This window comes from Kryptolebias marmoratus, linkage group LG19 (assembly GCF_001649575.2).
Source record: "Kryptolebias marmoratus isolate JLee-2015 linkage group LG19, ASM164957v2, whole genome shotgun sequence".
NCBI lineage: Eukaryota > Metazoa > Chordata > Actinopteri > Cyprinodontiformes > Rivulidae > Kryptolebias > Kryptolebias marmoratus.
Genome location: NC_051448.1, coordinates 18,897,301 through 18,912,125, shown reverse-complemented (window position 1 = coordinate 18,912,125; position 14,825 = coordinate 18,897,301).

Sequence of the window (14,825 nt, the reverse complement as noted above, 5' to 3'; positions counted from 1 at the left end):
ACTGTAATGTCTGATTTGGGATGTTTCACTTAGAATGCACCTAGTGTCATCCACCTAATGAACAGTGTCAAATTAAATTAATTAAATTTGGATCAAATTAAATTAATTAAAACTAATTATGGAACAAATTAATTGTAAATTGCCTCATTAAGTCACAGCCAAAATGATTTATTCACCGTTTCTTGTGTTTTTCATAGTTCCAGATGTGTATAGAAAAATGTTCATATTGCTGCAGAGGCTTTATTGAAGGCTCCACTGACAAATTAGATCCTGAACATCAGTAATCATAGCCAACCCTGAAACTGTGTCATGTGTCAGTGATACTTCCAAGAATATTGATTTCAGGGTGGTATTTCTTTGATTTGTAGCCATCTCTACACATCCCTCGTCATTTTGCTCACATTACGAGTGCCATCCCATTTAAAACTTTCAAAAATTGTCCTCTAAAATCGCCCTCAATACTAATAATAATAGACTATCCAGGAAAAAATGATTATGCCTCTGAGTACCTTTAATGGATAGATATTGCAATTGAATTACGTGGGCAAGGACAGCATTATATTTCTTTTGTGAGAGATGAGTAGTCTAATTTGCTTTGGCTGCTGGTCACTTAATTCAGTCTGCCGAAAGAGGAAATGATTTCATCATCTTAAAAATGATGGCACATGAACTGAGATCATCACAGGAATAATTCCAGGAAGAAGACAGACCTGCAAGCCAACCTCCTCGCAGAGCTAAGGAAATGTATATTATTTATTGCCGCGTTTAAAAAGAAGAACAAAAGAAGAAAAGTCTGTAATCCTGTCCATAAAGAGCGATACAGAACACTGCTGGGACCCCCTGCTGAAGTCAGCAGTCTCACAATCGCTCATAATTTATAAAACTCTCCTCTTTGAAGAGCTGCCACCTGTTTTCTTTCCTCCCCCGGCGCTCTTCCCTCCCTGCCGTCTTCGTCTTCTTCCTTTCTCTGGGGACACTAGCTTTAATGTCTCGTCTCATCTCTCAGGGACTGGACGCACTCCCGCATTTGGTATTCACCATGAAACCGATCGTCCATGTGTGCCGACCTTGCGGCGGACCTGCTCTGCCTCCGTAAGGCATCCTGGCCTCGCTCGGAATGCCAAATGCAGTGAGCGACATGCAACCCTGGGAGACAAAAGCAAAAGATCGTCAAAAGGGGTTTTGTGTCAGCCACCACCACACGACTCCCCTCTGCCATTGAACTGTGCGCTATGGTTCATCACTTTGGCACGGCGTAGATATTAAATTTTGGACGGTGCTGGGATTTCAGTCAGCTTATTTGCATCGCAGCTGCTGTAGCTGCGGTAGGCAGCAGATCTGAAAATAATTGTTCCCCTAAATGTCACTGCAGTTGTAGCGACAGAACTGAATGAACTAGGAGACCTGTTCCTCGATTCAACACAAATAATCTGACATCCTTAACATCTCTACAGTTCCTTGACAGATCACAGCGCAACACAATACATGTCAACCTGATACTGCCAGCATGTTAAGGACACCATTGTGTATATATGTTTGTGTTGATGCATTTAGGTTAAAGCACTGCTGTAAGCATCAGCTCTACTTCGCAGAGTCATTAGTGTAGATATAGAATCCAACCCTTTTAGACTACATGCCACTTAAAGTTTGTGCGCTATAATTCCTGCCTAATTTTAAATAAACAAAGCGGGACGGCCCTGGATTTGAATGTTAGCTGGGGTCTTTTTGTGTGGAGTTTTCATGTTCTTTTGTATTCCGGTTTCCTCCCACAATCCAAAAACCTCTGTGTTAGGTTGATAGGAGACTAAGTTTGCCTTTAGTGTGAGTGTGTGGTTGTCCGTCTTGTGTCTCTGTGTTGGACTTGTGGCGGACTGAAGACCCAAGGAGGATACTACAAAGCAAGTTCAGCAAAGCAGGGCTTTTTTCCCCCTTAGCTTTCCATTAAGAAATTATGGTAGGTAGGTAGGTAGGTAGGTAGGTAGGTAGGTAGGTAGGTAGGTAGGTAGGTAAGTAGGTAGGTAGGTAGGTAGGTAGGTAGGTAGGTAGGTAAGAAACTATGGTACTATAACTTATATCACTTTAGTCATTTTTACGAAACAGTTTTGCAAAATAGTCGCAAAAACTAGTCCATATTTAAACTCCCTCCGACTGTCACTAATCGGGCCGGCCACGTCCCACGTAGATGTTAGCTTTCAGAAATGAAGTGAGCTTCATGGAACCAGAGGAGGTGTGGAGCGGAGCTCAGCTGTGTTGAAGTGGAGAATTACTCATTAAATGTGAAACAGATATCTTTCACAGGAGATCAGACATGACAAAATAACTCAGTTTAGCAATTCTCTTTGTGGTTAACAAAATCCTTTAACTAAATGCAGAATCGTTGTGTGTTCTCCTCTGTAATGAATCTATTTATTATTGTTTCATGCACATAAAAATGGACGTTCCACAGACATTTGTTGCTTTTCCTGCTCAAAATACACCAATTGAACAAATCAATGTACGGTCTGTTGCAAGCTAAATAACTAGTTACACAGCATGTATTCATGTACTGGCATTTTCTTTAAATAAAGGCGAAAGGCTTCTTGATGGGTGTCCCATTTTGTAGGTAGGCCAAGGGGTAGGGGTAGGGCTAACACCAGGAAATGGGATTTGAGTCATAGTTAATTCTGAAGTGAACCCAATATGAAAGTTCTTTAAAGTGCAAAACCATCGATGTAAAATCCTTGGTTTGGCCTAACTGAAAAGTGTTTGCAGCCACTCAGATTTAAAATTTTGCTCTACAGCTTTAGACTATTGTCCAAGGATTGTCACTTTCAATATAGGACCTGTCTACAGCACTCTGGAAATTTTTTTAAAACAAAATTCCTTTTTGTTTCTGTTTATAATGAAAACTTTTTGTTAGAACTGTCCACACACGTCTGCCAAAGAAACTAAAATACCACCTTGTGTTGTGAACATTTACACTAACAACATTAAAACACAAGAAAAAGGACATTCTTACTTTGGCTAAAGATTTTCCCAAAAGAATTGTAACTCTTTTGTTCCCCCTCCTTTAATATCATTCACAATTTAGCTTCAGTTCAGTTATTAAGTATAATGGTGACAGGATCAGGATAAAGTAAGACAGGTGTAAAAGAAAACACATTACAAACAGCTTTATTGTTGTTTTGGTTGTTAGAGCATAAGGTGATATGGGGCATGTGTAAAATAGGCTGCTACAAATGCCATTGTTTCTCAAAACTCCCATATTTTCCACCTAAAACTGAGTTTATAAAAATCATCACAACAGTTAAAAAGGTTTGTTTTTCTCACCACTTTGTGTGGACAAAACGTACAAACAAAGCAAAAAATAATAATAAAAAAACATCTCAGTTTTAAAGCATATCCAGTGTAGACAGAACCTGAGCTTTAATCCTTCTTGGTTAAACTCTAAGAAAACTTCAACAAAAAAAATGGGCTTTTTCAATAGGCTTTTTGTAATATCTCGTAATTTACTGTGACAGTTAGTGAGGTTAAAGAGTCAAACCCACACAGGGATGGATAATTTTTCAGTCTTTAGAGAGCTGTCTTCAGATCCATGTCATACTATTACTTTCACATCCTCAGGTAAACTCTTTTTTTAAGTAAAACTCAGTTTAGTGTAAAAACATTTTGGATTATCAACTTTAATGTATAAGTTTAGCTGTTGGGAGCATCACAGAACCATGAAGAACTTTCTTTTGTGTCATTTTGTCCATTGTTGTATTTACCAGATTTGTATTCAAGACGACACCTCAACGCACTGCAGCTCGATTAGCAGCTATCTGCAGCCGACCACCAAACACCTCATCATCATCATCATTTTTGCTTTAACTGTGATTAATGTGCTTTGCCCCATCGAGGTTAAAACAACCGCAACGCGTCGTTTACTGGCTTCTTCCATGTGTTTGTTGACAAGCTGTCTGGGACACACTTAACATATCATCTAGCATCAAGCGGAGGTTGCGTGGCAGCTACGCGGGGGGGGTCGAGAGGTCAGGTCATTACATTACCATCTGTTAACAATGGAGCTTCCCTCACGAGACGTATGGATATGTAAAAAAGAGGGCAAGGAGAGCTTCGTCGCAGAGCGCCGCTCGACGGGACGCCACATCGCGGCCGGCAGTTTCCCAGAGATGTGACGCTACGGCGGCCGCATGAGGGGAGAGGGAGGAGGAGGAATGCAGGGTTGTAATCATAAACATATGCTGCTGAGTGAGAGGAGGCTACCAAGAGACAGACATAGCTCAACACTTGGACACATGCACGGGCTCGGAAACTCGCAACAGGCTCTGTGAAAACATACCTAAACAGGGAGACGTAGGGCATGTCATTTATTTCGCCTCAGTCCGCCTCCCTCCTCAGCGGGATTTCACTTCAAACCGTATGGAGACAGAGAACAGACGCCGCGCTCAAGATTTAGCAATAAGGAGCAGTCGGGGATGATGAAGTACGGTTACATGTTCGTTTGACGTTAAGAATAGCGGCTGTTTTCTTCCTCACTGTACCGCGGCTGCTCGGCAAACCGCGGACCTCTGCTATATTTATAAGGGTGGTATTTCACGGGGCCGCGACTGCCGGAGACTCGAAGTTGCGAGAAAATAGGCGAATTTTTAGTCGCAGTTTGACCGGATTCTGAGCTTCCGCGACCAGCGAGTTGTGCAGCGGGCCATTTTTTGAAAGTCACGACCTATTTTTGTGTGCGGGGCCTGAATCCAGAGCTGTAGCCGTGGATGTTATTGTCATAAGTAAAGCAATTTTTTTTTTAATTTTTTTTTTTTAATTCAAGCGACAAAACAGCAAGCCTCTAGGAAGCTGAGAACCCTTCAAATGTTTGGAGACATTTTACATTTTGGAGACTCCCTCATGTCTAACACGCTTGATACTTGATGCACATTTTAGTATTATATACTGAGACTAAGAGCAAAATGCCTCGGTAATACACAGTGGGAGTTTAAATAATATGTCACAATAAAAGAGTGCCAATTATCCTTAAATCCACAAAAACACAAAAACCAGTACAGTTGTATTTTTTTTTTGTGTGTGTCATTTATTTTTCTCACATTCTGTAAGTTTATGATTATTAGGTGAAATGTTTTTGCCTGTGTCTGTGTGTTAGCCTGTCTGTTAGCAAAACATCTCATGAACAACTGGATGGATTTTAATGAAACCCTCAGAAAGATCTTGTTAGACGTACATCTACAACTGATTAACGTTTGGAGTCAAACTAATTTAAGACGGCTGCCACAGCTAATCCACTTAGCAAACACGAAAATGGCTATAACTCAGTCAATCCTACAGGTTTTGAGCTCATATTCAGTGTGGTAGTAATGGAAAGTCATGCACAACATATAATTTAGGGGCTAATATTTTGCACGAGATCTGACAGTAACCTGCGACAACGCACTCAGTGGTCTTTTTAGTTTTGACCAAAATGGCCTACAACTTCATCATTTCTCATCATGAGGTCTTAGTTCAAAACTATGGCATAAAAAGAATGCGAGGCCTTTAAGTTACTGTGTCTTTTAGTCCTTTTCCAAAATTGGACACGGCTAATTTTATTTCCGAGGCTAATAAGCTTAACAATAAAGCGGGGCAGGGATTTATGGTGGTTTCCACCGGCTAACTGGGCCGGTCCAGCAGGGGCATCAATCAGAGGGGAAAATGCTGCAAGGCCCAGGCCTGGTGGAACAAAAGCTCTGCTCCTGACTGACTGCAGAGCCGCAATTACATCTCTGCCCTTCTTCTGTTTGCGCTGTCTTTGCAACAATTTTTTTTTTTTGCCAAAAGACAATTTGCATTCTTCAGAAACTATTTTTATGCTGTTGAAAGAATGTGACGGTGTTGTTGTTTTTTTTTTTTTTTGTTTTGTTTTGTTTTTCACTGGAAATCCTTTTTTTTTTTGTTTGTCTCTGCTCCATGCGCAGGCTTCTGGCTGCATGTGCCTGCAAGGCTGGCACGTCATTGTTCTACTTAGGTGGGCTCGGAGAGTTGCGCTCAAACTTTTTTTCCCAGACTTGAAATACGTTGGCTTCATTAAGCTGTAAAAGTGATGGCATTTTGCCGTGATGGGGTAGGGGTGGGGGTGGGGGGGGGACTTCTACATGAATAATCCGTATTTGGCTTCAGGAAAATTGAGGCAGGCTGGAGCAGAAGTAACTGTTTCCTATTTTCTGTGAAACTACAGAACAGATGCATTTTTTAAAATTTGTTTTACCGTGAATTTTCTTTCCTTTTTTTCTTTTTTTTTTTTTGTAGCTCCTAACCACCGTGAGTGGGAGGAATGTATGATCCCCGTCCTGCAATCTTACAAGTTGCAGCTGTGGTTCTTTGGAAGTATGTAGTTATTTATGTTTTGTCATTCGTCTTTGTGTCGATGCTAATCGCCACTTTCTCGTTTGATAAATTAATTTGGTTTTCTTTGTTTCTTTTCTTCAGCTGTCATCGTAGTTGCTCCTATGTCATTTCTAATTGTTTTGTGGTTGTTTTGATTTTGTTGTTGTTGTTGTTTGTTTCTGCAGATATTTCCTAATTGAATTATTTCACATGTATATGCACTCATTATGCAACTGTCGACATTGCAGTCATTTTGCATTGTTGCATTTTTATTTTGTTTTTATGTAATTGTCTGATGGCTGACTCAGCATACAGGCGACTGATGGTAGCCGGCTCCTGTCCATGACCCCCCCACAACACATTAGTTAAAACTTAAGGGGGAGGATTACACCATCAGGTTGTAAAAAGAAGATTGCAGAATGTAAAACTGCACCAACAGACTCCCCTTTTTTGGAATCTGTTGTGTGTTTTCGTACACGAGGTTAGAATTTAATCAATTTAGACCTTTTATTATGTCCTAATTTGAAAAACCTCAGAACTTAAAGAGGGCAGACCTTCTTTTTTGTGTGTTTTAAATGTCTTTGATGTCATTCCTGCAGTTGTCTCGTGTAGCTTTTTTTTACAGGAATAAATATTTTTGTAGATGATTTACATCTCTTTGTCATTTACAAATACTTCTTAAAGCTTTTTATCTGCTTCTTTCTCGTTTGCTTGCCTTTGATGTTGCCTTGCATCATTTGAGTGAACGTGTGTGTTTGCAAACTCATCCTAGAACAAATGGTTTAAAAGAAAAGACTTCAAACAGAGACTCAGGGCCCTCTTAGCCTGCGCCTGGCATTATCCTCAAAAACTGTTTATGCTCTTTGTTTGTAAATAGTTTGGGCGAGCGTTTGTTTTAATAATATTGTTTATGCATAGAATGGACTTTAACGTCTGTTTATTCACAAATTCTTCAAAACTTACAGATTTTTTTTAATTTACAAGCACTTGAAAATTGCACTACAGTAATGTTAATTAGCAAACAAGAGACAGCTACTTTTTTCTGTGCAGTTGCTGTGGCCTTCTAATTACCGTGATGTCAACGTAAAGACATGGGTCGCATGTTAAAGTATTACAGAACTGTAACTACGTGCGATCCACAGTAATTGTATCAACAATGTGACATGTTGAACTGCAGCTGCATTACTGGAAAGAGGACATGTTTTTTCTTGGCCCTTCCCAGAGATAAACCCGTTAAAGACAGATGCTGTGTGTATCCCTTTAAAACCACGCACGGTACTGGAGTTTGACTGTGTCTCCTCCTTAAACATGTCTCCCTGACGCTGAGCCTTGGTCTGAATGGCAGCTTCCCGAGTCTGAGGTGGATGGCTTACCGTCAATTTTTGTTTTTCATCCCAACTGTAACCGCTTCTCCTCGCTCATCAGTCTTTCTCCTAAGAGCAACTTCAAACCCTTTAAGTCAAGAATAAGGGAGCTGAAAATAACTGAATGCACTCCTCACCTTGTTTCATCCACTTTATTCTCCTTTTTTTTTTTTTTTTTTTTTTTTTTTTTTTTTTTTTTTTTTTTTTTTTTGAGAATTGCAGTTTTGTGACATAAAAATACACCTCCACTGCAAACACTGCATCAGGTCTTTAGGGGATTTGCATGTTTTAAGTTGCAATCTGCTCACGATGGGTTAAAGTTAGAGCAAATTCAAATGCCTCCTGCTGCCATCTGCCATGTCCGGAGGCTTCATGTTTTCAGTTCATCAGTCCAAGTCGTGAGAGAGTAAAAGCTCAGATGTAGTTGGGTTTTTTTTTCTCCTTTAAAATCGCTGCTCATATTCTATGAGCCATAGAATTTCAAAGGTCATGGATATTGTGATCCATGAGCGCCTGATTAAGTTATAAAATGGAGCAAAAGGAAAAAAAATGCTAAACCTAATCTTTACCTATGTCTACGGCAGACATTGTACACAGTTTTAAATTGTAACAATGTTTTTCACAGTGTGGTTGTTTAGCTTAGCTTGTTCAGAGCTTGTTCAGAGCACTTAAAAATAGGTGTTTGAGCCCTGCGTCTGTAATTATTTTTTTCTTTCACATATCTCGGCTAAATGCAGACCTCAAATTGACATTTAAAACAAGATTTAGACCTTAGGGAAAATTGTCGCTTTCAGGCCAGATATAGTCAGATTTGAGCTAAAACATCATTCTGTTCTATTCTTTTACCAACAGTCTGTAAACATCTAGGAACTGAAGAGAGCAGCTGCTGGAGGAATGTTGTCCCATTCTTGTCCAGTGTGGGATTCTAGCCCTGGGTCTTCTTCACAGGATTATTTTATTTCATGATGTTTTCAATTGGTTTAAGTTCTGGACTGCGGGCAGGCCAGTTCAGCACCTGGACTCTTCTACTATGAAGCCATGCTGCTGTAATGGATGCAGTCTGTGGTTTACCGTTGTCTTGCTTAAATAACCAAGGCCTTCTTGAAAAGGTATTCTCTGGATGGGAGCATATGTTGCTCCAAAACCTGTATAAACATTTCTGCATGGATGGTGGCATTCCAGATGTGTAAAGTGCCCATCCCATAGGCACTAATGCACCCCCATACCATCAGAGATGCAGGTGTTTGAACTGTGTGTGATGATAGCAGATCCATGCTTTCCAAAATGAATTCCAAATTTTGATTCTTCGGACCACAGACCAGTTCCCCACGTTGTCTCAGTCCATTTTAAATGAGCTTTGGTCCAGAGAAGACGGTGGTGTTTCTGGATGGTGTTTAAATATTAATCTGGCTTCTTCTTTGCCTGATAGAGCTTTAATCAGCATTTGTGGATAGCATGGAACTGTCTTTTCAGACAGTGATTCGTGGAGGTGTTCCTGAGTCTATGCAGTGATGTCCAGAACAGAATCAGAGCTGTTTTTATTGCAGGGGCCCCTGAGGGCCTGAACATCATCCAGTATTGATTCTCAGTCTTGTCCTTTGAGCTCAGAGATGTCTCCAGAATATTGAAATGTTTTAATGATTTTATGAACTGTAGAACCAAATCTTCTGAGTTGGAACATTATTCTGAAAATGTTCGATAACTTTGAGACTCCGATTCTTGCAGACTGGTGAACCTCTGCCCATCTTTACATCTGAGAGATTCAGCCTCTCTAAAATGCTCTTTTTATACCCGGTCCTCTTACTGATTTGTTTCCAATAAACCTAATTAGTTGTAAAATGCTCCCCCAGATGTTTCTTTTTCAAACCACTTACTTTACAGACTTCTTTTTGCCCATATCACAACTCTTTTGAGATGTTTCTGCCATAAGATTCAAAATTACTTTATTAGATAAAGGTAGTTTTTAGTTTAATTATTTGATGTTTGTACCATGTACAATTGTGGTCCATGAGATTTGCAAATCATTGTATTCTGCTTTTATGTACATTTTACACAACATCCCAACTTTTTTGGTACTGGTATTGTAATTACACTTGCCTTTTTTATGTACACGAATATGATTTAAGAAAGAATAAGCATGTTTTTGAATTCTTTTCTGCTTTTGGGAAATGCAAGCATTCCAGTGGTGTTTTCTGTAAAAAATAAAAAATATGGTGACCTTTCTTGTACCCTAGAATTAGCTCTGCAGTAACCGTTGGGCTGGCAGCGGCACTACAGAAGACTTCTCTGTGACCGGAATGAACTGAAGTCTGGCCAAACAAACAGGCGGATCCAGATTTGGTATTTAATGGGGTGTGATGTAACGCAGTGTCAGGGCTGTGGACATGAACTGGGTCTGGAGGGGTGACATGAAATGATCAGGTCATGCTTGAGTGCTGTAATCTTCTATATTACCTTAGAGCTTTGCTGAGTGGACTGGTTTCTGCGAAAGGGTTCAGGGTGAATGGTCTGTTTATTGCTTTAGTCTCAAAGGACTAAAATTAAACAAATGTTTAATCCACAGCAGTTTCATAAGGACAAGAGTAACTGAGTTTAGTCTCTCAGGCAAACTTCAAATGACAAAAAAGAAACATATTTGGAGAGTAGCTGAAGTGAATTATTGCAAAGTGCTTACATCTTTTACAAAACTAGTTCCTTTGGGATTTCTCCAGCCACCCAGCAGCTAAAAAGCTCTTTCTGAAGAAATACTGCTGAGGGTTCTGTATTTTATTTTGCTGTTGTCTGCCTTGGGTTGATCATTGTGTTATAGCTACAATTATTAACACACCTCTTGCTAACAAGATAATTGTTTGACTATATTTGTTTTTAAAGGGTGTAGGAAGTCACATAAAACTTGGTTGTTTGTATCACTGTTTTTGTTTGTTTTTTTTTAGGAAATTTAAGATTTCCTAGGAACTTTTACTCTTTTATTCTCTAAGGTAGCCTAAGAAACCAGCACAGTTTAGGCATATAGACAAATAAAGAATAAAATAAACTAAACCAATGTAGTTTTGTGGTTTGTAGTTTAAATCTTAAAGGGGAAAGGGAGAGTTTACCCTCTAATCAAGACTTGGTCCCTAGAAACAACAGGGTTTGGTGTGTTGAATTTCTATTTCTAATTTACATTTTCTTTCACATATTTGCATATGAAAGAGTCCTGTGTTATGAATTCAAAACACACTAATGTGTACCAACTCTTAACATGACCCCCCAACAGTTTTCTGTAAGCCGAACCTCCTCAGTGGGTCTAAAGACATTACCCACAAGTCGAGCAGACACAAAGTGAGGGCGTAGTCTAATTAATACACGTTTCAGTTTTTTAATTACATTGTGTGGCGTGAACGTTACCCTTTCTAACTTTGTGTCTACAAATGTATAATCAGCATTACATGCACAAGTTACCCATGTTTCCTTGAATAATACTTGAGCCACATGATCAAGTTGAAGCACACTTTCAGAGTTTGTTACTGTTTATACCGGCGCTGCTGCAGTTCTCCTCCTGACCTGCTATTCAGAAGACAGGGATCATACTAAAAAAAAAAAGGGCCAAACTTCTTAACACCAGGAAGTGTAACCAGAAGAGAAGATGCCTTGTGAAAGAAATGACGAGAGGGGATCCGTTTATGTACACAAGCCTATCTACACTTTTTAAAGTTTTGTGCTATTTTTATAGTAGATGCCTGTAGAAATGAACCTGCTTGCAGGCTCTTCTTTAAATCCTTAAACAGATCAGATTTTATTGGTACAAAGGCATTACAGATGATTGCATCAAGATTTCATCCAAAAACATACATAGGTTAGAGCTGCTCTGCCGATGCAGTCCCAGTTGTCAAATCTATAAAGCATATAGTAATTAGTGATTTTTTACAGATTTTTTTTCTGTCTATTTGTATCATACTTATTGGTAATATAACAGTTAATATGAGGACCAACCCACTCTAAACTGCAATATGAGAAGTACTGTATATGCATTTATTACCTCGTTCTCAGCAAAAGCTAGGCAATAGATTTAGTTTTTATTTACTGCTTCTGTAAAAATTAATGTATTGTGTAATGAAGATATTAAAAACATGTTTAAAATGCGAACCCACCAGTTATTAATGCGTTGCACACACATGACAGACAGAAGCAGTAAGCAGGGCAGGGACTTGGGAACAAGAATGCACTCTTGTGGTTTTGGATAAAAATGTCTGTCACCTTATAGCTTCTTCGGTTCATACTGGAACTTACATTAAATCACATGTGCTGTTTGTGAGCTCCAAATGTCCTCGTTTATCCTCTTGACTCATATGGTATTAACATAAAAAGGAAAAAGACACAAAAAAGAGGAGGATGTGGGTTGACGCTCCAAGACAGGCCAAAGAGAAGCAACATCCTTGAGGTTGACATCGCTGTGGAGAACTAATCTGTCCACAGACTGTGATTCAGCCCCAAGGTGAGCCTTGTGACATTTTGAGCTGATTAGGAATTTCGCCAGCCCTAGCCTTTTTTGTGTTGTGTCAACTGCTTTGACATTGCATTACGCAGTTTCATTATCATGCAGTCACATCTAATAAGGGCGCCATCCTCCAAACCTGCCGAGGAGTGTAAAAAGACCCCTTTAATGCACGGTGGCCTTAGAGGATGGCCAAAAAGACAAATCAAGCCTGTAACTGTTAGATAAGTGTGACTGGGCTTTTGGCCCAGAACAAATTGCATTACTGTCACATTATGTCTCTGGTATGCATGAATTAAGCAGAGGAATGGTGACTCTCAGTCCACCCCACTACCACCCTTCCTCATTCTTGTCCAACTTCCTCCCAAAACCTTTCGCTCTTCCTCTTTATTATTTATTTTCCACCAAAGAGGAGAGATGGCTCATTCACAGACTTTCTGTTCCCCTTTCCATCCAATTTGCATGGGGAACAATCTGACACTTTCTCTGCTCCGTTGCTGGAATGTGAGAATTGCACTGGGAGAGGAGTGTGGTTAGCTGATGGCCTTTTCTGTGCTGATTCAGACGTTGCGAGATGATGAGAGGCTTCTACAATCAGAGTGACTCTTCAGCCGACGCTGCAGCGCTAAGACCAGATATGCATTTTCATTCGGGTCAAATGTCAGCTTTTTGTAGGCTCTGAGAATAGTCCCTCCAAAAAGAAAGAAAAAAAAAGAACGAAATAAAAGAGAGTGGCTGTTGCCTTGTAAGCAACAGAAAAAGGCCAAAAACATTTGGGAGTATGCTTTCTCTCCTGAAGAGAAGCAGTGTGTCATGCTCAGACTGACATGTTGTCCAAACACATTAATGATAAAATATGTCCCTGTGGTCATCGTGGAAAGGGACGGTCTAAGAGGACAAAGGCAGAACTGCCCCTCGGGGGCCTGAGCTGTCTCTCTCTGTCTCGTTACAGCACATGTGTGCTGTCATGTATGCCGACTTGGCTGCTGATGAAGTCTTTTACGGAGACAAACAGTCCCTTCGTGTAGTCCAGAGTTCACAAAAGTCACATCCTCCAGACGCATGTGAAGATCAGATATGAGTTTAGCTATAGAGACGGAGCGGCGCGAGGGGAAGGACAGAACAATGCAATGATACACAAAATATATTTGACTCTGTCTGTCTATTTGTTTTCCTCCTGAGTAATTCAGTCATTGAATGAAACAATAAAAACGGAAAGAATTTGAGTTCAAACCGTTGTGCTCTCTTTTCTGTTCAAGAAGTGGGAAACCCGACCTGCAGAATGTTTTTGTGCAAGGAACAATATACGACTCTGCAGCGCCAGTGCACTCACATCCCCATCATGTCATCTCTCTCCTCTCCTGCCATTAGCGTGGAAAGCCGACTATTCTTAGCCGATTCCCCCGCAGGTGAATTATAGATGAGATGAAAAGCTCATAATGATATTTGGCTGATCAAGTATCATGCTGAAATGCCACTTAATGTGTGATATAGCTCGCTGGGATGGGGAGCTTTCTCGCCAACTTCTCCCCGTTGGCGCTGAGCACAGCAGCCAGACAACCGGGGACGGGAGGGGAGGGTCGTTTCGTCGAGGCTGGCTGAACGAACGAGATATGAGGCGGCCAGTGAGGGTGACAGACAAACAGCCACGGTCAATGGGGGCAACCAGCAGGGAGAAACACTGTCTGGGTGTAGATAATAAGCTACCGCCTCGCTCGGTTATTGCAGCACGTTCAATGGCAGAACCCCCCCAGAGACCTCAATTCCCTGTCCCTTGAAGACGCAACCATCCCATCAGTGTCTGACACGTGACTCAGCCAGGTGTATCCTGTTAGTGGTAAATTTATGGCTTTGACTTTTTCCTGATTTTTATGCCTGTCTCTGGAAAGACCGGCCCCATAGAAAGTGTAGATAACAGTGACACGGTTTAGTCCAAACCTGTGTTCGTGCATGCTTGTATTATTTATCTTATGTCCATATGTACAGGACGTCACCTTTACAAGGTTGTACCCCATGCCAGATCAATGTTATCTATGAGCGAGACATGATGTATTTCTTTACGCTTTGCTCAGGTTGCTCTATCTGAAGTCTTGACCCTGAAACAAAGCAGACCGCAGAAGAAAGGTCTCGGTGGTTTTGTCCGTGTGTTTTCCAGCATGACATCAATCACTTTCTTAATACAGCTGATGTTAGAAGGTCTTTCTTCTCACATGAAGCTTGCAGTATTCTGTTTGATGTATTCATAAAGGGAGGAAAAACTTGTTTGTTTGTTTTTTAATTCATAGAGCTACCATAACTTTTGCTGTCTGTTCAGTCATGTTTCCATGGCCAAACCTGTGTGAGTGCTAAATAATGTTTGCGTTCTTGTATATTCATCACTATCTTGGTGAATTAATGCTCAAGCAGGATCTCACTTGGTAAGACAGGCAGGAAAACTCCAAAACATATTATTTGTTGGTATTTTATAAAACAGAACATGACATGGTGCCTGTATTTTATAACACAAATATTTGTGAAATTGTGGACGTGAAGGGGTTTATGAAGAAGGGATCGGCTGGTATTTGGCATCTGGTGAGTCAGTCTGAGTCCACCAAGAGCCACACTGTACTAAGTAGATAGATAGATAGATAGATAGA